Here is a 25,295-nt window from a genome sequence, read left to right as displayed (position 1 = left end):
AATCCATTTCCCTCAAAATCATTTTCTAATAGACTGTGTACACTATTCCAAAAACTTGTTGAGTTAATCGGACACTCTAAATTTGCCTTGGGGTTTGAATAAGAGAGAATCATTCTCTGTCAGCTCCTGAAAAGGATAAACAATAGAGAAAGTCGAATCTCGGATTCAGGAAGAGCAGTGTGGTTTTCGTCCTGGCCGTGGAACAGTGGACCAGCTCAACACCCTCAGCAGGGTCCTCGAGGGTGCATGGGAGGTCTCCAACCAGTCTACATGTGCTTTGTGGACTTGGAGAAGGCGTTCCCTCGGGGAGTCCTGTGTGGGGTTGCTTCGGGAGTATGGGGTACTGAACCACCTGATACGGGCTGTTCGGTCCCTGTGCGACCAGTGTCAGAGTTTTGTCCGCATTGCTGGCAGTAAGTCGGACTCGTTTCCAGTGAAGGTTGGCCAAGGCTGCCCTTTGTCACCGACTCTGTTCATAACTTTTATGGACAAAATATCTTGACGCAGCTGAGGCGTAGAGGGGTTCTGGTTTGATGGACTTAGTATTACATCTCATCGTATTTTGCAGATGATGTGCTTCTGTTGGCTTCATCAAGCCGTGATCTCCAACTCTCCCTGGAGCGGTTCACAGCCAAGTGTGAAGTGACTGGGGTGAGAATCAGCACCTCCAAATGTGAGACCATGGTCCTCAGTCGGACAAGCGTGGGGTGCCCTCTCCGGGTTGGGAATGAGATGCTTCCCCAAGTGGAGGAGTTAAAGTATCTTGGGTGTCTTGTTCACGAGTGAGGGAAGAATGGAACGACAGATCAACAGGCAAATCGGTGCAGCATCTGCAGTGATGCGGTCTTTGGATCGGTCTGTTGTGGTGAAGAAGGAGCAAAGCCGAATTGCGAAGCTCTTCATTTACCGGTCGATCTACGTTCCTACCCTCACCTACGGTCACGAGCTGTGGTTTGTGACTGAAAGAACAAGATCCCAGGTTCAAGAGGCCAAAATTAGTTTCCTCCGCAGGTGTCTGGGCTCTCCCTTATAGAGAGGGTGAGAAGCTCAGTCATGCGGGAGGGGCTCAGAGAGGAGCCAGATGAGGCGCCTCGGGCATCTGATCAGGATGCCTCCTGGACGCCTCCCTGGTGAGGTGTTCCGTGCACGTCCCACCGGGAGGACACCCCGGGGATGACCCAGGACACGCTGGAGAGACTTAAGTCTCTCGGCTGGCCTGGGAACGCCTCGGGATCCCCTCAGAAGGGCTAGAGGAAGTGGCTGGGGAGAGGGAAGTCTGGGCTTCCCTGCTAAAGCTACTGCCCCCGCAACCCGGCCTCGGATAAGCTGAAGAAAATGGATGAATGGATGAATGTTCTTCTAATACACACTTGCATGCATGTCTCTAGCGTAGCTTGGTCTGCTTGTTCAAGCATTGTGTGCAGTGAAACTAGAGCACGAGGCTAAATCTTAGTAAGCCGCCTTGCTGCCCTTGAGGGAAGTTTTTCTACTGCTGCTGGTGGATGGTTTTATTCCTGTTACTGACTTGCAACTCCCTCCCGCCCCCCTTTCACCCTGGAGGTAATGATTGCTCATACATATGAAAATAGCTGCCGAATTGTGTTTAACCATAAAAAATGTGTTAACGCAAGGCCTCCATCACAAAGTGCAGCCATGTAGGCTTTTGTGATCATTATCATGCCAACTCTCACTTTTTTCAACCCTATTGTCTCGTAAGGGGAACAGTGTCCGACTTATGAAGGAGGAGGAAGGAAACCAAGATGCAAGAAAGAAAAGAAAGTGTTTTGATATGGGGGGTGTTTGACCCACATTTTTGTTCCACCATGCAATGGGACATCAGTTGTAGGCCCAACTTGAGCGTTTAACTTAAATAGCATGTAATTGGAACAATGTGTATTGATTGTCCCCAGATTTGTGTTTGTAGCGGTCCTTTTTTCTAGTTTCCTTCCACTTTAAGGAATACAATGTTAAACCTGTATTGTTTGATATGATGCTGAGCTGAGCTGTAATGTGTGATTAGCGGTCTTACTGTTGTATCCCCTTACTGGTAATGTTTGTGTGGAAGGGTTCTTGTCGTTGGTCTCAGTTGTGACGTGCAACATATAAGAGTCTTAGCTCTACTTTTAACTTTTATTTGGTAAACACTCCCATTGATTCATCTGATAGTATTACCGGTAGCTCCTACTTCCTAAGAATGTTAATGCTCTGATGTGGTCCAATTATTTCCTCTGTAGTTTAGAAACCGGCAGCTAGCAAGGAGTGGCTTTATTCCACTGTTTTGTTAAAAGCGCCTGCCTGCTGCCAGGGCAAGAGCTGCAAGATTGAAGTGGATTTTGACTGGAAAATTAGATCTCTGAGACAAAGGACCATGTAAACAATCCGAAATGTACCGTTAACTATTCTGGGAGGGTCCCAATGGCAAATCTTTTTTCTTTTTGACATTTTCAAGTCTTCATTTCAAGTCTGATTAACCACTGTTTTCCATGCAGCTCTCGCCACATAAAAGAGCCAACTGCACTGAAAGAAGACAGATGGATTTCAGGGGCACGTGGCTTCGGGTGTGTGTGTCTGACACCCCAGGAAGCTTAGCTGGTTTTAATCAACACCATGATTTTGTGCACAATAGGCCCCCTTTACGCTGCTCCATCGCTGCTCCCAACAATAGCATGGTCTCAATATTTACTGTATGTCTTGCGTATTCACTGTGGTAACGCTGCTCCATATGTTTTGAACATACAATTGCCATGAGAATACTACCGTACTTAGCATCAAATGGCCAGGAAACATTTTGAAATTATAATTCTTGAAAAAATAATGTTTTGAAAAAAATATTGAATTATTTTTGATGGATGAAAATAATTTTTTTTCCCCCCCATACAAATATTTTATTTTGTTTTTTTCTTTACAAAAATACAGGAAACCAATCTAACTTGTGGCGCATCTAAACCTGTGAGCATGGAAATAAAAAAAATAAAAAAATCAAGGCAATTCTGTATGTCCACTTGTATGTGCAAAAGGTGGAAAAATAGTCATTGTTGCCCTTTCGCAAAATAGGCATGTCCAAATTCAGATAATTGAAAATATGAATGCAGTTTAATCTGTAGAATGGTGTAGCACATCGGTGCACTATGGCTCAGACAGGAAAGAATTATATTGTGGAGTCTCTACACACTTCACAGCAGCCGTCCAGATCAAGTTCTGAGACGGCATCCGTGATCACAAGGCACAAGGCAAGTGGACAACAGTTTTGAGTCATGTGACCATCTTTTGCAAAGATAATGAAGATGCTGAGGAACAGGATGTGCCAGAGGGCTTCTTAACTTTGGGAACCAGTAAATCAGATGAATAACAGTGTCTGGCTCCTATGAGGCAGCTGCACAAACTCTGTTTGGCTGGTGAGAACACGAGGCACGTGGGCCCGGCCGGCTGCTTCTGATAGGTCAAAGGTTGACTGTGTTTTGGTCTGTTAGGTAGTGCAGTTTCTGAGCTTACCTGTCTAGGTATTTTCTCTGAGATACATTAAATCGCCCGTAGGTGTGAATGTGAGTGCCAATGGTTGTCTGTTTTTATGTGCCCTGCCTGCGATTGGCCGGCGACCAGTTCAGGGCGTACCTCGCCTCTCGCCCGAAGATAGCTGGGATAGGCTCCAGCATACCCACGACCCTAGAGAGGATAAGCGGTACGGAAAATGGATGGATATACAGATGCTTTTGGGCCAAGTCTTGTGGTCTTGCCCTCTAGAAATGCTCACGAGGTCTGACGTGCGCATAGTGCTCTGACTTAGAAGAGGGAAACTGTGTGTTATTATTGGTTTGTACAAAGGAAGAGATCATGGCAATAGCGGACACGGTCTAGTACTACTCCTTATTCGATCATGGCCAGTATTGCGGGATGGGTAAATATTCTTATTGGTTAAAGATTAGGTTTTGCAATTCTATCTATATAATTTGAATAGAATATTGGGCTGATGCAGATGGCAATATTTGGGAATAGCAGTAACTGTACTAATTTACTGATAATTATTCAATATTTGTTCAAGCTTTGCAAATATGCTCCTTCTCTCGTTCATCCGTAGTCTCTGGTAATGCAACCTTGCCTGTTCAGTGGTAAGATCAGGTTCAAAGAGTTCATAGCCTATTACAACAGAATAAAGGTCAAGAAAAAGGTCACAAAACCATGAGCACACTTTCGCACCTGTTCACAGGGGGCCTACTTTAGCCAGGCAGATGACTCCCAGATGTTCTTGTGACAGCCCTGACCACGTAAGAATAGAACGATTCAGCAGTAGAGTAAGCCTACTGTATTTCTTTGTTCTATGCCGTTAGGAACGGCACTCCTTAGACACACGTCGCAATAATCGGACAGACGCGATACTTTGGAGAGAAGTAAAACTCTTGATTCACAGCATTGTAAAGAACCCGTTTACACCTGGATAGGTCCAGATAGGGAATTAAACGTGTTTTCCGGGTTCACTTTGAAGTCACCAAGCACTTCCTAAAGCGGTTCGTGCTGTTTTCTTTGACTAGAGGGATAAATGTCAGCACTGAAATGTATGACTGCTGTACAGCTGAGGCTGCACTCTGCAGATAGCTGTTCCCTTGTTGCCACTTATAATAGCAAGTGGATATGAAAAACATATTCTCAAATGAAATCTGGAAAAAGAACAAGGCCCACTTTTTTCAGTTTGACCATCAGTTCATCTGTTTCTCCACTAGTATTCTCACGAATCTCCCAATCCTAAAATTTGCACACCTGAATTATTTGAAGAAGTTCCTTAATTGGTATCGAAAATGTCTGTTTGCTGTTTTTCCCCCCTTTTTTTTTTTTTTTTTTTTTTTTTAAAAGTAACACTAAGCTAAAGCACTCAAAAAGGGCATGTAAATTCAACACACCACATAGAAGAGTAATGTTAACATGCTTGTCAAATTTGAATTAATAATAATTTATAAAAAAATCGCTAAATATATCAAATCAGGTTTCAAAACTTGAATAATAACGGCCATCTCTCAGCTCTCAGACGCTGTGGGTGTGTCGAATGGGTACGTTAAGAAGCCCTCTGGCACATCCTGACATGACAGCACTTTGTACTTATCAAGTGGGGGAGGGAGCTCGGGCTGTTTTAGCCCCCCCCCCCCCCCCCCCCCACAAAATCTGGAAAATTCCAACGGTGAAAAAGATGCTTAAGATCGAAATCTTTGCATATGTTTTCAATACTTATGTTCAAACATAATGTATTTAGAAACAACACAGAGATATCTGCTTAGGGTCCCTTTAAGCAGGCACTCTGTGAAATAATGTCTACAACAATGCTAAATTTACTTTTCATTCCATTGATTGATTGATTGCTTTATTTGAACATATGAACAAAAAAAGCTAACTGATTTATAGGAAACGGAAGAAGAAAAAAAAGTGTGGCAGCCAGTTACATAATTTGGAACAGTTTGTGTTCAAAAGGAATAGGAAGTAAAAAAACAAAAACCTAGTCCTACACTATAGTCTGTAAATAGTTTTTAACTTACAATATCATGTTAATACAATCATGGGTTACAGTGGCTGAAATAATTATTTAACACGTCACCGTTTTTCCTCAGTAAATATATTTCCAAAGGTGCTATTGACAAAATGTCACCAGATGTTGGGAACAACCTAAGTAATCCCGAGATACAAAGAAAGTAGAACAAATAAGATCAGAAATTAAGTTACGTGTAATAATGTGAAATGACACAGGGAAAAAGTATTGAACACGCCAACTGGTATTTATTTAATACTTTGTACCAAAGCCTTTGTTTGCAATGACGGCTTCAAGATTCCTCCTGTATGGAGAAACTAGTCTCATGCATTGCGCTGGTGTGATTTTGGCCCATTCCGCCACACAAGCAGTCTTCAAATCTTGAAGGTTCCGTGGGCTTCTTTTATGGACCTTGAGTTTCAGTTCTTTCCATACATTTTCGATTGGATTCAAGTCAAGTGATTGGCTGGGCCATTCTAGCAGCTTTATTTTCTTTCTTTGAAACCAGCTAAGAGTTTCCTTGGCAGTATGTTTTGGATCATTATCCCACTGAAATGTCCACCCTCATTTCATTTTCATTATGCTCGTAGATGGCACCAGATTTTTGTCAAGAATCTCTCTGTACATTTGCCCATTTATCCTTCCTTCAATAATGTGACGTTTACCAGTACCATTTGCTGAAAAGCAGCCCCACACCACCATGTTCCCACCTCTGAACTTCACTGTTGGTACGGTGTTTTTAGGGTGATATGCAGTGCCATTTCTCCTCCAAACGTGGTGTGCATTATGGCATCCAAACAGTTCAATTTTGCTCTCATCTGACCAGACTATATTCTCCCAGTATTTAACTTCATTGTCCAAATGTTGTTCAGCAAACTTAAAACGAGCTTTGACATGCTTTTTTTTTTTTTTTTTTTTTTCAGCAATATGGGGTCTTTCATGGTGAGCGTGCATACAGGCAATGGCGGCGGAGTACATTACTCACTGCTTTCCTTGTGACAAGTGTACCTGCTAATTCCAGGTCTTTTTGAAGCTCTCCACAGGTGGTCCTTGGCTCTTGGACAACTCTTCTGATTCTTCTTTGCACTCCTCTGTCAGAAATCTTACGAGGAGCACCTAATCGAGGCAAATGTATGGTGGCGTGATTGGCTTCCCACTTAGGTATTATGGCCCCAACCACGCCCACTGGAACGTTCAGAAGCTTCGATATGTGCCATTGTTATGTTTTGCAACAATTAGTTTGCGATGGTCTTGCGACAGCTCTCTGCTCTTCCCCATCATGAGATGTGTCCTGACTCACACCTTGGCAGTGAGAGCTTTTTGTAGGCCATCAATTAGGACTGAACCAGCTGATATTCATTTGCACTGATTAGGGGCTGGATTTCTATTTATTATTGATAGAGTTTAGGTGTTGTCTTGGCTTTCCATACCTTTTTGCACCTCCCTTTCTTCATGTGCTTGCATTTTTTTAATAAAGAAGAATCATCATCATCTTTTATTGTCATGAACATGCATGCATGCACACGAAATGTGTTCTCTGCATTTTACCCGTCACAGTGAACACATACACGTTAGTGGAACACACTGGAGCAGGGGGCAGCCGAAGCGCCCGGGGAGCATTTCGGGGTATCAGTGTGTCGCTCCAGGACACCACAGGCGTGAGTCCGGGGGATGTTGGCGGATGGTCCAGTCGGGGTTTTGAACCTAGGTCCCCCACGGTGGCAGGCGATGATCTTAACCATTGGGCCACGGCTTCTCTTTGTCATTTCACATTATTATACACAACTTAATTTCTGAGCTTATTTTTCTTTTTTTGTATGCATCAATTACTTGGGTTGTTCCCAACATCTGGTGAAATGTTCATGTCAATAGCATCTTTGGAAATATATTCAATGAGAAAAATGGTGACGTGTTAAATACTTATTTCAGCTGTTGTATTCTTATACAATATAGTGTTTTATAAATGTATCCAAATAATGGGCCGATATATTCATGTGTACAAAAAAGTCCAATGTATAAACCCTACATAAACAAATACATACACATATACAGACATATAGATCCGATATAACCAACATTTGATATATTTATTTACATACACTTTGTTTATTCCATACCAAGAAATATTGTTATTGCACAATAACTAGTCCTATCACTATTCAATCACTACATAAGGTCCACCTCGTTCTTGTACTTCATAAAAAAATCCCCCAAACTTTATTATTCCTTTTTAAACTATATACTGTAAATTGTGAGTGTGGTCAAGCTAACCCACAGTGTGGATTATATGCCTGGCTTGTAGTATGCATAATGGATCAAGTGAAGTTTTGTTTGACTAAATCTCCCAACAGTAGTCAAAATATCATACAATCAATGAATTGTATGTGGTCATAGATTGGGCTTTCATGCCCAAAGATCAAAATATGCATGACAGCCAGATGTCATGAGTCAGTCTACGGAAAAGTTGGAAAACTGTCAGAAGGTGACAGCATTTAGCTGGCACAGGTCCAGGTACTGTGGAGCAAGCAGTTGACCTCTGACCCTGTCCAGTCTGCATCAAGGACAAAAACACTATTTAGACCATCAGCACTTTTGCAACGCCACAAATGCAGTCCAGACGACGAGAATAAATGCTGCATGAAACCAGGTATTTGTGTTGGATGTAGACTGGGTGAGAAACAAATTGTATGGGAGAAGGAAGGAGGGAATCATAAAGGCAGCACGATCTCAGCAGGAATTTCACCATAGACTCCAAAATAACTATTAGATTTATTGATTGATTTATTCTGTGTAAGGATTTGACAGATAGCGTCCCATATTGTAATTGAGGGGGGGGGGGGGGAATCCTTCAAAATTTGTTCTCCATTTTGATGGCATTCCGGAGTTTGGCGCATGTGTTTAAATGTTTTTAAACAAGAGATGTTTGGTCGAAAGAAAGCCCAAACAAATAATGAATAAGGAACAAATGCAATGAAACATGATCATTCGTCATGTTGACACCAGCAGGGAGGTTTAGGGGCAATTGTCTCCAGTGGCGAGTTTGAAGCAGGCACGTGTCTTTACTTGCATCATCTTTAAATTAGGAGCCAGATGGGGGCCACTATTGGGTGAACGTCTTCATCCTACCCAATAGTTTCAGATTCCGGTTACGTGTTTGCTCTTCCCCTCAACAATATTAGCACTAATCGCCATTGCCACATTGATTTCGGCTCCTCATCCTTTTGGCTGTGGATTTCCTGGAGTCTTTCATCCAGGCGCTCGGTTCCGACTTTAGCAGAGCAAACTGACGGGTGACTTGACAGCTTGTCTGAAGCTATGCCGGCCTCACTTCACAGCGCACTGATGTGTTTGGAGGTGGAATGTAGCTTATATTAGTGGCAGAAATGCGCTGAAACTGATTGATCAGTTGTGACATCTGCCATACATTGTAATTTACGAGGGTCCACCCGAAATTCCCCCTTATTTACAGTAATTACAAAGTGTCCAGTGCAGGATTAACCACAGTATGGCTCTTCTCCTTGAGTCACACACTGACCAGGTAGACATGCAGATGAGCGTGGAACTGAAAATCTCGTGTTAGTGCAAGCTACAGTCTGTCCATCAATAGAATAATATTTCTCTCCCAGTGACGTGATTTTTATAATAATGATAGCCAGCCAACTGCGTTGCATTAATTAGCCCAAGTAATGTGAAAGTATTTTACCACGTTTGGGGTTAGTTTTTTTTTTTTTTTTTTTTTTTTTTTTTTTTTCCCTTTTGAGAATGAACATTTTTATCCCTGAGCTGGAAATAAAAAGTAATTCAAATTGAATTGGGAATGTTACAGAGTGTCTGGGAATTTTGACATCTTGGAGGTCTGAAATTCAGAGGACGCATACCCTGGATTTGCTCTGCAATGCAGCTAGCAACTTGAAATTTGTCCTCAGAGACCGATGACAAATCTTAGAATGCCTCCTCTGTTACTGCTCAAATGAATGCATACAAATTGGGTTTATGTAGTTGAGCGACACATTTAAATCAATACTTCATTATGGTTGTTGTAGATTATATAACAAACTAAACTGTAATTACAATAACATTGTGTTCAGCACATCCACAAAGGAATGTGTGTTAGCTCGTTACTAAAGGGTCTCCAGAACCTCTTTGGTTTTTGCAGTTAGCTGACAATCTTTCACATGCTGGTTAGATTAAAAATAAATTACTAAGACTAAAATGTCTCAAAATGCTCACAGATGCTATTGGAAGCAAATGTCAAAGCAGATTAGCAAGTAAGAAAAACGGCACAGGGCTGTAAGATAATGAGTCTGAAAATGATTGTATTGATGAGTCTGAGTGACGTGACGATATTCCTCCAGCTGCTTCCATAAAGGAGACGAGCTGATGAAATGTTTGATTTCGGGATGAGCCGTTTCCTCGCAACAATGACAACGTTTTGTTTGATAACCTGGAGTAACCTAGATCGTGCCAGGAGAGTGTCACGTGTTGTGGACTCGGTGAACTCCATTATCACAGTAAGATACTGTGTCAGTCGGATGCCGCGCTGCAGCTGACCCCTCATTGCGTGTGGCCTGCAGCAATATGTACAGTCAGGAGTTTAACCCGCTTCTCTTATTGGACTTCAGGGAATCCTCTTCTTCTCTGGGTGATAGGTTCTTCCTAATGAAATGGATGTGCTTATGTCGGCGCGTGTGCTTTTGAGCACGTGCCTGCGTTGAGATGTCACGCCAGGAAAAGGGGTTTCCTTTGGGCGTTGTGATATCTCCCGCCCACCGCAGGCTGCCCTGCCTGCTAAGGGCATTGTGGGTATAGGTGTATGGCAGGCCACGGGCGCCGAAGGGTCATTTCCTGTTTTGATCTTGGACTCGCACCACAGGCACACACAGACACACACGTGCACATCCAATCAGGTCCATACATATTGGGACACCGTCCCAATTGTTACCTTTTAGGCTCTAAACACCACCACAATGGATTTGAAATGAAACAAACAAGATGCGCATTAACTGCAGACTTTAAGCTTTAATTTGAGGGTATTTACATCCAAATTAGGTGTCAGAATTAAAACCGTTTGTAAATATGCCGCCCACTTTTTAAGGGATAAAAGGTAATAGGACAATTTAACCACCGTAAATCAAACTTTCCTTTGCGTTACAATACAAGTAGCGCCATTAGTCAATTGATTGCGTCACTAGTGGTGTGCACTTTCTGTGGGCACTATAAAATTGGTTAAATTCAGAGCTAGATTTATGTAATAGAAATTCGTTTCAGTAACAGCATATTCATATTCAAATGGTTGCTGTAAAAGGGATACAATACCAAAGATGGGAAAGGATGATTGAGAGGGGGTGGGACAGAGAAGAAGCAGGGACAATGTCAACAGTACAGCACAAAGCTATGTCGGCTGCAAGCCGCATCCAGAGAGCGAAAGCAGACGTAACACAGGAAGGAGTCTTGGCTAAAAGAGATAGCAGGACATAGAAGTGCCTTGGAAATTTGATGGAAAGCTACATAAGACCAAAATGGAACAATAATGGATTACTGCCCAGCAGTATTGTCAAATCTATTAGCCTTGGTTTGTTTTCTCCTTGAGTCAATGTGACACAGGAGTGATCCATCTCTCAGCATTTGAAGCGGGTGAGTCAGATACTTGATACTTCTAAACTCAGATGGTCATTGTGCCTAATCACCGCGCTGTTCACTCAGTAGGGGACTGCAGACGCAAACGCATGAGTCCAAACTCCATTTCCCTTTCAACTGTGTCTCCCGAATCATTCCAGCTAGAAAAATGGACTTTTGATACATTGAGCAATTCCAAGAATCCCATTCAAATAATAATATTCCTCCTTTTTATGTTGCTGTGCTGGAGGTAAGTAAGTGTAGCCTGGAGGTCATAACAACTACAGGGTAGCGAAATGTTGCACTCTCTCTCTGCAGAGGTGTTGACAGCATGTCTGCATTTACCTACTTGTGGGGCTTTGTATGGAGGCATAAAGCTTTTATATGGATAGGAGACTTCCACTTTTAGCCAAGGTTACATGTTTTACAAAGTGCTTGCACAAAAGCAGTTTTATTTTGACGTCATGTTGTAAAAAAGAGAGCCATTTAAAAGTGGAGTTAGGTGAAGGTAGCTTTCAATTCATCCAGGTTGCATCTTTTTTTTACCCCGTTGATACAATTAGTTTTGTGACATCAACCCAGTTGAACCCTTTTAGTGAAAACGGTAATGATCCTGATCCCTTGTCTTTCCTAATGGTAATGAAGTAAGAGAATACAACACTACAATTGATCATTAACAATTCTGTGGCTCGTCGGTAATTGATTGGTAATTTGTCTTGTTTTGAAACTTACAGCCATCCATTTTCCGTACCGCTTATCCTCACTAGGGTCGTGGCCGGGCTGGAGCCGATCCCAGCTGACTCTGGGTGAGAGGCAGGGTACACCCTGAACTGGTCACCAGACAATCGCAGGGCGCATGTAAACAAACAAACAAACATTTGCACTCACATTCACACATTATGGGCAATTTCGCGTATTTAATCAACCTACAATGCATGGTTTTGGAATGTGTGAGTTAACCGGAGTACCCAGAGAAAACCCACGCAGGGACGGGGAGAACATGCAAACACCACAGAAGGGAGGCCGGATTCGAACCCGGGTCCTCAGACCTGTGAGGCAGATGTAGCTGCAACCACCAGCAGAGTCGCTGATGATTTAGTTTGCTGCCTAAATTGGAAAAGAATGAAAGCGATATCAAAAGGTGCATCCGCGAAGACCAAGGTTCAACTCTTCTGGCCAGCATTGTGATGTGCATTAGTTTTACATTACATAATTTTAGAATTTATACTTGATTTTACTCTACTGTGCAGCCAGGTCAACATTGCAAATGAGAATCTATTTTCAATTGCCTTACCTGGATAAATTAAATGAATCTGCTCGAGAGAGATTCTAACCATCTCATAAGTGAATATTTAAACGATCATGATCATTTTTTTCCATAGTCAAGTCAGGAAATTAAGTCAAATTACCTTCATTTGTGGGATCAATTTCAGTCTACCCCCCTTCGTTGTCAGTCGTACCATATATGCTGTGTCTCTCTCCTCCCAGAAACTAGCAAATTCAACCTAGTAACATTCACATTCACATTTTGTCCCGGTTCATTGTGATGTGGGCTTGGTGCGGCGTTTCTTTTTCCTTTTTTCCCCCTTGTGTTGGTTTGGGGACCGGAGTGGGCGCTGAGGACAGTCGGTGCGGGGGTGCGGCCGGCCGTTTGCCTTGTTTGCTATCTCTGTGTTTTCATGGATGTGTTTTGGTGGTTTCAGTGGCCCGGTTGACCGGAGGTCGGCTTCGCTGGGGCTCCGTGCGGTGTGGGCTGGGGCTCGTCGGGTGCTGCGCGTCGCGGGGGGGGGGCCCCCTTTGCGCGGTATGGTCTTGTTCCGGGTGTTGCGCCGGGGCGGTGGTTCGGTGCCCGTGCCCCTCCCCTTGGGACTGATCGGGGCGCTTTGGTCGGGCTCGGGACCTCCCCCGGGTGACCCCCCTCCCCCTTGTGGGTGTGGGGCGGGCCGGGCTCACCCTTACTCGATGTGCCGGCTCAGCAACTCCGTACACCAGTACACCCATCCCCAATCTACAAATAACTGTTGTAATGTTACTTGTGTTCAAATATCTAGACTGCTTCTATGGTTTTCACCCCTAGTCTCCTTGTCCACTCTGTCCCTCTGTTTGTCCCCTAACACCCTTTTCGGTCCGGCTGCATTTTCAATAAACATCAGAATAATTTAAAAAAAATGAAATCAGCAGAGGGAGTATTTCAAACTCCCCAAAACTGTTCCAGCACAAAGGCATACAGATCCATCCAGCATTCTGCAAGGCCATGCAGCTGAACAGGACGGGTTGGGAAAAAAAAAAACCAACACAAAAAGCAGTTGAACTTGTAAAAATCTGCTCTTGCTTTGAATCCCATGTTAACGCCTTCCCTGTTTCCCAAGGCTACTCAAATACACAATGAAAGTTGTACCAACATAAACACTCGATCCCGATTTCCAGGGTTCCCCATTTGAAGAGGTTTTAAAGCTCAATTTCCAATGTGGAAGCTTTGCCTGTCCCAGTCAGGCTTTCATCTTAGCTGTCAATCCTTTGCGTGTGTGTTAAATGCACATTGATGAAAGTTTATGCATCAGCACTCCAAATTTCCACATCTGAAATTGGTTATGGATGCCCTTTGTAAGGCTTTCTTTCCCAAGTCTGATATTTTATGGATGGAAAACGCCTCCGATTTTTTTCTTTCCAAGATGACTACTTTTACTACTGCTTTCACGAGAGCCCTGCATTTGTATTTATGTACATATGAGACAGGCGAAATAATACGAATGAGAATCAGAAGTCTTTAATAGATTTATTTATTTTTTTTACAATAATTTGTTAGCTTAAACAAGTATAACTGTCACAATTGCAAGGTCTTATGTCTTGTCCTTGTTGTATGTTTGCTTTATCAACAAGGAAAAATCGACATTTAATCATGTGTTTATTCTCCATTCGTGTGTGTGTGTGTGTGTGTGTGACGACCACTAAAAGATTTCGCATGTTGGGAAGGTATCGATGAAAGTTGAGGACTGACACATTGCATACATCCCCTGCTGCTGTCAGCACTCTTGGGTCCTTTCATATTTTATTGAGCATTATTGATGTATGAAGTGCTCTCTCAGGATTAGTGGGAGAGTGAGGGACAGTCACTTAGCTACTGTGAGACCCTTTATTGCGTCAATCCTGCTGCTGACTGGACAGCGAAAAAAGCGGCACTATGTTTGAAAAGTTGCTTCAATATGATCATATTATATGATCATTTGGACAAGTTACCATCATGTTGTATTCAACATAAAGTGCTTAAAGATGCTGGATGAAAGGATGCTTTGACCTCTGACCTTCATGGGAAGTCCCCAGATTTGACTGGCACCGTTGTGCCAGTGACACGCACACTTTCTGGGGCTTATGATGTGTAAGCATATCTCCTCTTTACGGTGCCTCAATTCAGACTTGTATTACTTCAAGCTATTTAAAAAAACCGGGGCTTACCCCTATTTGTGTTCCTATAACTGTCCCAGTAGAGCATTCCAGACATTACCCAGAAGCCCCCTATCCTCCATGTTGCACCTGTTGACCCCACACAAGCAATATTAATAGCTTCATGAATGTCGAGTACACTAGTCTTCGTTTTATGACATTTTGTAGAGCACAAGAAAATGGGCAATGCAAACTCATTTTGATTCTTCTATAAGTGATGAAAACAAGTTTTGACTAATTGTGTAATCAACTTTTTTTTTTGTGTGTCCAAAATGTATTTTCACAATACAACATTTATTCTGAGACCACCAATAATGTAAAGGTTCACTCAGCTGACTTCCGTGAAAGCAAAGAGGGTTCAGTTTCCATTCCGTCAATGGCCGTCTGTCTATGTATGGGCGCTGTGATTTGAGTCCTTGGTATGGTCTCCCTTTTTGCACAGGATCAGCTGGGACCACAACGCTGAAGAGGATATGTGATATAGAAGAAGGATGGATAATTTTTTCATTTTCCAGCGTGCACTAACTTAATGCTATGTTTAAAGAACCTTTCGACTGTTGGGACACCCAGCATCCGTTCAAGCTAGAGAGGCGGCTCAAATGTTCTATTTACAGTGGGTACGGAAAGTATTCAGACCCCATTAAATTTCCCCCCCCCCCACTTTTTTTCATATTGCAGCCATTTGCTAAAATCATTTAAGTTCATGTTTTTTTCCTACGTTAATGTACACACAGCACCCCCTATTGACAGAAAAAAAAACTGAATTGTTGACATTTTTGCAGATTGATTACAAAATAAAAACTGATATATCACAGCCATAAGTATTCAGAGCCTTTGCTCAGTATTTAGTAGAAGCAAGCCCCCTTTTGAGCTAATACAGCCATGAGTTTTTTGGGGGGAATGATGCAACAAGTTTTTCACACCTGGATTTGGGGATCATCTGCCATTCCTCCTTCCAGTTCTGTCAGGTTGGATGGTGAACGTTGGTGGGCAGCCTTTTTCAGGTCTTTTCAGAGATGCTCAATTGGGTTTAAGTCAGGGCTCTGTCTGGGCCATTCAAAAACAGTCACAGAGTTGTTCTGAAGGTATTTTAGCTGTGTGCCTAGGGTCATTGTCTTTTTTGAAGGTGAACCTTCGGCTCAGTCTGAGGTTCTGAACACTGGAGAAGGATTTCGTCAAGGATATCCCTTTACTTGGCCGCATTCATCTTTTCTCCCTGTCCCTGCACCTGAAAAACACCCCCACAGCATGATGCTGCCACCGCCATGCTTCACTGTTGGGACTGTATTGGCCAGGTGATGAGCAGTGCCTGCTTTTCTCTACCCATGCCACTTAGAATTAAGGCCATCAATTCCTATCTTGGTCTCATCAGACCAGAGAATCTTATTTCTCACCATCTTGGAGTCCTTCAGGTGTTTTTTTTTTTTTTTTTTTAAGCAAACTCCATGCGGGCTTTCATGTGTCTTGTAATGAAAAGTGGCTTCCGTCGAGCTACTCTGCCATAGAGTGCCGACTGGTGGAGGGCTGCAGTGATGGTTGACTTTCTATAACTTTCGCCCATCTCCCCACTGCATCTCTGGAGCTCAGTCACCGTGATCTTTGGGTTCTTCTTTACCCACTCTCACCAAAGCTCTTCTCCCCGGATCGGTCCGTTTGGCCGGACGGCCAGCTCTAGGAAGGGTTCTGATCGTCCCAAACGTCTTCCATTTCAGGATAATGGAGGCCACTGTGCTCTTGGGAGTATTAAGTGCGGCATAATTTTGTTTGTAACCTTGCCACAATTCTGACTCTGAGCTCCTCTTCAGGCAGTTCCCCAAAAAACTCATGGCTGTATTAGCTCAAAAGGGTGCTTCTACTAAATACTGAGCAAAGGGTCTCAATACTTATGGCTTTGTGATATTTCAATTTTTCTTTATTCATCTGCAAAAATGTCAACAATTCAGTTTTTTTTCTGTCCGTATGGGGTGCTGTGTATACATTAATGAGGAAAAAAATGAACAAATGGCTGCAATATAACAGATTGAAAAATGTAAGGGGTTGTTCGTCCATATGTGCCCTGTGTCCTTTTAAGGAAGCTTTGTCCTGTTTGGGGAGTCGACGATATTCGTTACAGCTATTAAAGAGTTAGCTTTAATCAGGTTCTTCAAACTGAAACTGTTCAATCGAAGGGTCGTATTACTGTTTTCAGCATTTCAAAGCAAAACATCCAAATGCGCCACAAACCTTTGTTACTTGATGTGGTCTATGTGTTCATGACAACTCCACACAGCAGGAAAATTATTATTATTTGTTTTCAATGAATCAAACAAAATGAAACTGCTATTAAAGAAATCCCTGCAGGATTGGTAGCATTCAGTATATCCACCGTCCTCTTTTTCTAGTAGTTTGGTATTTATTTTTTATTTTTTTTGGTAAGGTGCGTTACTGTGCCTCTCTGCTCTGTTAAAACCAGCAGTGCTGGAGGCTGGAAGGAAGCCAACAAGACCTCAGAGAAAAGTTGCCTGGTAAAATGGCTCGCGACCTGACGTTAAAAGCAAATCCCGGATATGAAGCATGTAAGCGTGTGACATTGGCAAAGGAGGAGACCACTTGTGTTTTAGTGTCTGCTAATGTTGGCACAAGGGAACAAAATATTATTAATACTTTTAGTTTTACACATGTTATGGTTATATAGTTCTGGAACTGTATACTTGTGGAAAAAAAATACTATGTTATACCTTTCGGGGTACAATGGCTTGTGACTCGGTTGGTACCCCCAAAAACACTACATTGTTGTATTGTTGTATTTTCTTTTCCTTTCTTTTTGCCATTTGGGCTCCTTAAAAGTTACGGTCACACTGGAGTCTTAATAGCCCTTTTGGGTTTGTATGTGTATATTGAAACTCAAGAGACATAAATGAACCCCTACTTTATTTACCCTTATATCCTTGTGACACCGTTGGAGGACAGAGCTCCCAGACCAACAGCTGAAAAGGTTTTCAGGCGTCTCATCTATCTGGCTTCCCCTATCTGATTGCAGGATTGCAATTAGGGTGGTTACATAGAGTGGCAGAGAGGCGGGTGGAGTAAGGAAAGGGTGGATTTCCGATCCTTGGTACCTCCCTGGAAGATGCACGTAGGCACAACATTGGCAAAATCCCCACAAACTCTCGCAAAGTGTTGGATTTGTAGTCTGTCACAGTACTCTATTGTGTGTGATAGTTTCGGTGTCAGTAAGTTTGTAGATGACACAACATGCTATCTTTCTGTTGTTGCCGCCTTTGAGAAAAAAAAAAAAAGATTCCTGTCTTTGTTTTTGTTTTTTTAAATGCTTCCCTTTGCTTCTCATATCTAGAAGTGATCTTTAACTGGATAGAAAAGATAATACTGACTTGACGAATGAATGAATGAATGAAGGATTGAAGGATTGAAGGATTGAGTTGTCCAAACCGAATCCTCACTCCAATTGTCCTGGCCCGTGTGGGAAAGCCACTGGCTGTGTAGATTTTCATGAACTCCTGAGCCGAATGTGCGCTTTCAGAATGAGCACAGGAATGCATTGCGTGTAAATGTACTGCGAAATAATGTCAGCTCTGGTCATTTCTCCCGCTTACCACTGAGATCTGTACCAAAATAGTTGGGCGATGTCATGCCTCAGGACTTTGTGTACACCCACTCCCGTCTCATTTTGTATGTTTACATGAAGCTTGTCTTTTGTCAATCACATCATCACCATCATACATTGAAGTCATTTATGAACACTTCAAACAAAATCCATGCATCTTATTTGTGGTCGCCATGTACGCTCTATTAACATTGCTGATCTTAATACAATATGACCTCTGACCAAACTAGTGTTAAACTAATGTAGTTTCCCTAGTGCCCCGAATCAGTAGCGGTGGGTGGGCCATGAGAATGAGTTCTCAATGTCTAAGGTGATTTAGCTTGGAGTCAATTCCTTTGTAAGGGGATCAAGAATTGAGGCTTGGTCCATTAGTCATGGGACAGACAGGCTGCCACAAGGAAGGCAATTTTGGGGAGGGCATGTCTGGGGCACCCGCGTCCAGTGAGCATTGCTCGCATTACTCCAGTAAACACATTTGGATGTTTTGCTTTGTGACAAATTAATGAGTATGAGTATGTTTTCCTCTCCCCCCCCCCCCCCCCCCCCCCCCCCCCCCCCGTCCGTCTTCTTTTTATTTGCCAATACAATAGCAGGTTGAACAAACGTGTGACCCAGTGCCATGAAGGCAAGTGTGCAAGTACATAAATATGCAGTTGTTGATTTCTCATCTGCTTACATCTGCCCATCATTTGTAGATTTTGCACACCTAAATTCATGCAATTGAGTTATGGCGGCCATGTGCACTGCCTCTAGAACAGTGATTCCAACCTTTATGGAGCCAAGGCACATATTTTACAATTGAAAAATCTCACGGCACACCAACAAACAAAAAAACAAAACAAAAAAGTGAATACATCCGTTACTGTATGTATGTACTTCCTGCCATCTAATGGAAGACCATTTATTTGTTCTGTCTGTCACTATGCCTCACTGGCATAAATAGATAAACAAAGATACATAATTTTTGGGAGCAATTACGTAAAATTGTCTAATTTCCCACGGCACGCATGAACAGCGCTCATGGACACTGGTCGAGAATCATTGCTCTAGAAAGTATTCACAGCACTTCAATTTTATTTGAAGCCTTATTCCAACACTGATTAAAATGTCCTAAAAATTCCACACGTAACACTCTAATGGAAATGTGAAAAAGATTTGAGCTTTCTGAAAATGTATTCAAAAATAATAAAACCCCCGAACAAAAACACATGTAAATAAATATTCAAGACTTTGCCATGAAGAACAAACTTGAGCTCAGGTGCTTCCTGTTTCCACTTATTGTCCTACAGATGATTCCACAGTGTCAATTTGTGTCCGCCTGCGGTAAAGATAAATAGATAAATGATTGATTGGACATTGAAAAGGCTCACACCTGTATCATTATAAGGTCTGACAGTGTTAAGAGGACAAACCGAGCCTGAAGTCAGATGAATTGTTTTGTAGGCCTCAGAGGCATCATTGACTCGAAGCAGAGGTCTTGGCAAGGTATACAACAAATTCTGCAGCTTTCTGGTCAATCATCTGTATAGTTTTAGAAGCAGCAGGACTCTTCAAGAGCTGGCTTCCCGTCGAAACTGAGCGAGTCAGGGAGGTGAGGGGAACCCGCTTGTCACTCTGTCAGAGCACCGGTGTTCCTCTTTGGAAAAAGGGGAACCTTTCAAAATGACAACCGGACCTACAGAAATCCGCTAATCAGGCCTGTATGGTAGAGTGGCGAGACGGAAGCTAATCCGTAGTAAAAAGCACATGGCAGCTTGGCTGGAGGGAGTTTGCCTAAAGGCTCCTGAACGGGAGACCAAATAAATTCCCTCACTCCCCAGCCGACCTGATGGCTGCAAAAATGGATGTGCCGTGCTTGTGCTATCATATGAAAGCATACAATTGTATTAATGTATTCCATTTTGGAATAAGGAAAAAACGGAATTCTTTCCAGATGCACACAGTATGCTGCGTTAATACAACTGATGTTCACACACTTGAGATGGCCATCATTTCTACCTTGCAGAAATTGACTCGAGTTCCATGAAACTCTGGAGCTAATAAGAATCTAACTGCACAGTAGAGAGGATTGTGGTCATTAATGATTCCTTCTTTACGTAGGTTACGCAAGTTATTGTTATTAAATCAACATTGCCCCTACTGGTTCCAGCCAATTTTTCATGTTTCCAATCAGGAGTCATGGCACAACCAGGAGCTTTTTTTTTGCTTCTAAAAGTATGATGTGACGGATGTTGGAGAGAGGAAACAAAATCATTCAGGCACTCAGTTGCAGAAACACGCACACACACGCACACTCGTCAGTGCTGCTCCGTCCTCCTCCACTGACCTACTTCCAGGAACAAGTGACCAGAGTGAGTGGGTTGAATGAGAAGTGGCAGCAGTATCTCCCTTTAAAGCTCGCTCCCTCTTTCCATCACCTTCCTGACATCACTGTCTGTCTCTCTCTCTCTCTCTCGCTCTCGCTCTCGCTATGCTTGGCTGCATTCCAGACCAAGATCAGAGTTGCCGGCGGGCTCGTCTCTCTGCTTCAGGGCTCATCGTGTGTGAGTATGCAAAATGCGCTCACATCTGAGACTCTTAAGTGGGACTGTGTGATTTTTGAATGTGTGAACATTTGACTGTACGGCTGTATGAGCAAGGAGTTCATCAAAGTGCTTCTGTGGTTTTCCACAGGAGTGTTGTGTGCATGCGTGGTTGCAGAGAATTTGACACACGGACACAGAGACGGCTCCAAATAGCTTCTTTTTTTTTTTTTTTTTTTTTTTTGAGCGGCAAAGGCTGAGTCATTAAAATGTCCTTGAAGTTCTACATTATTTAACACGCTATCGTATTGATTACACTGTTTGGTAATCTGGGGATTGTAATATACTTTAAATATAGTATAACCACTAACGTTGTATACAATCGTTTTCAGTGTGCTTGGTCGACCTGATTTGTTCAGAGGTGAAACCAATTTTTACGGAAAGAATCTTTTCTGTGGTGAAACTATCTTAAAACCTTTACTGTCCATTTTTAAGTAACATTTTGTACAATCAATTGTTTTGATTGGCGCATAGACAATGTTTTGTTTTAACGTTTTACCTCTCTCTGTCGAAACATTGTTTCTAATTTCGAAGCTGCAATGCGAAGAATATTCTAGGCCTTGATTGACCTCAAACGTTTTACTTAACATTATTGGTCACAAAAACATTTGTGAATATGAATCCACTTATATCCACCAATCTTCTTCTGTTATACTTCTTGTCATACCAACCCTTGTTGGTTGGCTTGTCCTTCGTCTTTATTGTAATGATTTCACACTCCCCCCCCCACATGAATGATTCTGTCCTCTGCATTGAACCCATCACAGGAGTGAACACAAGCACACACTGCAATAGGGGGCAACTTTCATCACTAAAGGAGCATTTTGGAGTTTTTGATGCCTTGCTCAGTGGTACCGCGGCCTTCGAGTGAGCCATGTCCCCATGGTGGCAGGCACCATTCTTAACCTCTTGGGCCATCTGCCAAGGTTTCATGGCGCAGGCTAGCTAGCGTCTCACGTGTTGTCATGCATAAAGTCCCAAGAGTGACCCAAGAGCAACCTAAGAGGCCTATTTTTCCCGAGATTTGTGATTTTTCTTTTTTGCTATTCGCCTGCACATCTGCTCAGCATTTCTCAGCAGAATCACAAGGTGCCCGTCATGGTTTGGGAGCGCATGTTTTAATCTAGTTCTGGTTTATACCAACCTTTTCAATGCCATTGGGATGACCGTATCATGAGGTGTGCTGCATGACAGTCGCTGTTTCTGCCAAGAATGAGTTTTCTTTTTACTCATTGTTGGCAACTAGCTTATTTTAATATTTTCTCCTTGTTCTTGTCCTTGCGCCAAGCTCTAAAAGTTTTCCTTATTCACATTTTTTAAGTGAGTAGTAGGAATGAGGAAGGCGAAGCAGGTTAAAAATGCTTGGAGAGGATATAAAAGGTGGTGAGTGTAAACTGAGAGATGTTACTGGTGGAGGGGTCGGTCGGGGCTTTAGAGGGAAGTCACTTCATTCCTCCTGAAAGAGAGGAATAGTGGAAGATGAGCAGGAGGCCAATGGAAATGAAATGGTACCCTAAGATGTCACATAGGTGAACCCTTTGGACTTACCTGGATTTCTGCATATATTGGTCATATAATTTGGTCTGATCTTCATCTAATTTCGCAACAATAGACAACCACAATTTCTCGAGTGCTCTGCGAGTGGGACATATGGAGGAAATTTTAAGTGCCTTGGTTTACCCAACGGCGGTGTCTCAGTCTGAACACCAGGGACACCATGTAAAACGAGTATGTAGATAAAAGATTTGGATAAGGGACGAAGAAGTACTCATGTGGATAAATGAGCCATGTTAGCTCTGTGTCCTGAGCTGTAAATAAAGTGAATAAAAAAGAAATACAAGACCGCTTCTGATGAATACCACACAACCCTCTGAAACAGGTTCCACAGCCAGCGATGACCAACCCTTACTTGGCTCGTGCGTTGATGAAGAACGCACCTAGCTGCATGCGACGAGTCGCTGTGAATCGCAGCCCGGCTCCACTCCCTGCAGGTGGGTCAGCCTATCACTTCGGCTGCCAGTAAATTAGCGTATTTGCGGTAGCAGGGCAGTGGTGGGGACTCTCCCGCTCAGCGTAAGCCTATAACCAAGCGAGGGGAAGAGACTGCAGGATTCTTCAATAGCAGTGAGGGAAATCTAAAATAAAAAATAACAATCTAAACGATAGAGGGTTATATTGCACGGTAGACATTTTTCTATTGCAGTTAGAGTCGGGAGTCAGCCAAGCTGGAGTTCAGTCAATGGGATGAGATTGGAGGTGTCGGTTAAAGCTGCCCTGCACTATAAAACACACACACACACACACACGACACACACCAGTTTTGAGTTTTCTGTTCTCAAAAAGCTCTCAGAATACCTACAATTCAGAATTGTTAACTTGCGGGAAATCTGGAGAGAGTCTTAAAAGTATCTCTAAAGGCTTTGATATTCATCAGTACACGTTAAGACAAACGTTCAGTGAATGGAGAAAGTTCAGCACTGTTGCCACTGTACAGATGACTTAAAACTGTAATCTGTGATTTCTGGCGCCTCCTAACGCTGGAATTCAGCATTACAACAAAGGGTTAGTCGCTTCGATACGAAGTAGGCTAAATGTTTGTCTGGCCGCCTCCTCCTTCCGACCCCACATGCTTTCACGGTTCTCTACGGCTCAGTCGACTTGCGCCCTGTTCATATATGGTCCTGCCCATTCTTCGGTAAAATACATCATTGCTGCTATGCCATTTTAGAGTGCCACCAAGTGATCTAGCACGGGGAATGTATAGGATAGTCACTAAATAATAAAAAAAATATATATATTGAAAAATATAGCAAGATGTGTCAGAAGCTGATAGGCTTGATAGGCTTAATCAACATTCTGTCATGTACTCTTGTAGTGGCTTGGGTGAAAATGACCTTTTTTTTTTGGATTCTAGCTTTGAAGAGCACAGCAGAGAATGCTCAATGAGTTGAAGAAAAATCCTAGAGTGTCCGTTAAATCTATGTTGAAAAATCTACAAAGTGTAAAACATTATTATTATTATTATTACAAGAATGGACATCATTGGAGGGCACTGGAGAGGAAGCCGCTTCTGTCCCCAAAAAAAAATACATTGCCACAGGTTTGAACACAGTTTGTTTAAAACAACAACCTAGGTTTTCCACAGCGCTACTGGCAATCTGTGGACAGGTGAAACCAAAGTTGGGTTGTGTGGAAGGAACACACGGTGTCCTGTCGGGAGGCAAAAAAGGCACATCACACCACCATCAAAATCCTTTTTTTGCGGAAATCCAAGTAATTCCAAAGAGTTTACAAACTTTATTGCAACTGTATGTCAGTGCATCTGGTCACTTGGTGCCCTTGGATGGCTCTTCCACCGGACAATGACAAAGGCATCAGTGTGTATGCTTCCTTAGATCTCCTTGTACATTGTAACAGCATATTATATTCCCGTTTATGTATGTAGGCTGTTGTATATACCGTCTACCGTGTGTATACTGTGTTCGTCCCCGGGCTGAAAACAGGACGAGTGTTGAGTGAGGACTGACTGACTGACTGCACATGGGGCTCTGTGGGCGAGTGAAAACAAACGCACAAGATTTGGTGACAACCCCGTACACCCTGACAAAGGTGAATGGGTTGATCTGGTGTTTCTGTTAACAAGGGAGCACTTTTTTTTTTTCACGGCTTACATGCGGTATATTCCGTAATTAAAGAATCTGTGGACAACCAAGTACTTTGTAAAGTTGGAACTACGAAGTCAGCACTTTCTTAAGTTAAAATAATGGTCATTGTTGTTTGTTGGCCTACTGATTTTCGATGTCCGCTTTTTTTACACACGTCCGATACAAGGAAGCAGATAAAGCAAATGAGCAATGTTAAAAGGCCACATTTCAAATATGGGTTTTTCTTTTCCCTTGATTTCCCCATGAAACTAATGTTGAAGGCCTAGCGTGTTGATAAAAATTTTACCACCCAGCTATTTTTAGTCACCGAAATGAGGACGCCGCCGCTCAGCGAATATGAGAGTGAGAGAGCGAGGAGTCGTGCTCAGTAAACGTGAAGATAGTGCTTTCTTGTTCAGATTCAAGTAACAGAAATAATCTAGAAACAAAAACAGATTGAAGTGAAACCTGAGCACAAACATTAGAAAATACATCAAATGTGAGCGTAATAAAAAAAGATGTTCTTTTTTGGTGGGTTCAAACCGTACGGACAACCTCCTTTCAGTTTGTCGTTATAACTGCCAAATAGAACCTCTTTCTGCTAGATTGACTTTTTAATAGCAATAGCATTACGTAAGAGGCTGGAAGTCCCTTCAGTCACAAATGTGGTCAAACTCTTGCAAGTTGTGAAATGCAGCGGGTGTAGCATGTTGTTGTGCGTGTGATTTCTTAAGGGCCATAATATAGTGTACACTTTGCATTATTCCTTTATACACTGGCCACCCATATCCTTTCTGTAGCGTTGAGGAAATCCTCTCGGGTGAATGTGTTCTATTCATTGTTGGACTCCTCGTGTAGTGTTTTCAGTCACTACTGTACACGCGCACACTCACACACAC

The 25,295-nt window shown here is 42.7% G+C and overlaps 1 protein-coding gene across 5 annotated transcripts in view; it reads left to right on the top strand.

The window, feature by feature from the left end:
- The window catches only part of daam2 (dishevelled associated activator of morphogenesis 2), a 100,714-nt gene that overhangs the window by 15,678 nt on the left and 59,741 nt on the right, over positions 1 to 25,295 (top strand). The window contains exon 2 of one of the 5 annotated variants that reach the window (XM_061794134.1): positions 22,632 to 22,743. The exons of 3 other annotated variants lie outside the window; for them this stretch is intronic. The gene's annotated coding sequence lies outside the window, so the exon portion shown is untranslated. Of the gene's footprint in view, positions 1 to 20,659; positions 20,714 to 22,631; positions 22,744 to 25,295 lie in introns of all 5 variants that reach the window. One more of the 5 variants, XM_061794136.1, reaches the window with a different exon arrangement.

The sequence above is a fragment of the Phyllopteryx taeniolatus genome, chromosome 13 (assembly GCF_024500385.1).
Source record: "Phyllopteryx taeniolatus isolate TA_2022b chromosome 13, UOR_Ptae_1.2, whole genome shotgun sequence".
In the NCBI taxonomy this organism is placed as follows: domain Eukaryota; kingdom Metazoa; phylum Chordata; class Actinopteri; order Syngnathiformes; family Syngnathidae; genus Phyllopteryx; species Phyllopteryx taeniolatus.
The sequence above is the reverse complement of the archived record's forward strand: the minus strand, read 5'-3'. Positions and strand labels throughout refer to the sequence as shown.